We start from the raw sequence: 660 nt of genomic DNA on the forward strand, positions 1-660 counted from the left end.
TTTATTTTATTTTGTTGTAAGGAAAGACATTAGTAATGCTAATAAAGTGATCGTATTTTGAAAACAAGCTATATGTATTTTATATACTAAAAATCTTAATATAATATGTATATAACTATGTATTATTTTTATGCTGTTTTTGCTTTCATATTATTTATCAAAAGTTAAAATTAAACTTTATCTTAAATCAGAGGGATTTAAAAAAATGTACTAACGCCGCCGTTCGCCGCCACCGCCGTCGCCGCCACCACCGATTCCGTCGTCGTTAAACAAAGAAAAATTTTCAGCGAACTCGCCGCCATCAAGCTATTTTGCTTCAAACGCCGCCGCCGATATGAAATATAACGGCGCAAGGGTATATGTAATTTGATCCGCCATGGTGTTGCACGTCCGTTGAAAAGTAGGACTAGGATTGTCCAGACTCTTATATAGGGACTCTAGATGGTTATATTTTTATTTTTTTCTAATAACTATTCTTTTTACGAACCTTTAAATATGCAATCCCATCAAAAATCCGCAATACAAAAGCGTTTTATTAATTAATATCTTCATTTTTTTAGAAATACTGTTTTACATAAGCCGTTTAGTGTGCTTCTTTTGCTCTTTAAATATTTTGGTTTCTCGTTATTTTTTTCAGAAAATATTGAGTAAATTTATATA

The sequence above is a fragment of the Temnothorax curvispinosus genome, unplaced genomic scaffold (assembly GCF_003070985.1).
Source record: "Temnothorax curvispinosus isolate PA1 unplaced genomic scaffold, ASM307098v1 QBEX01005044.1, whole genome shotgun sequence".
Classification (NCBI taxonomy): Eukaryota; Metazoa; Arthropoda; class Insecta; order Hymenoptera; family Formicidae; genus Temnothorax; species Temnothorax curvispinosus.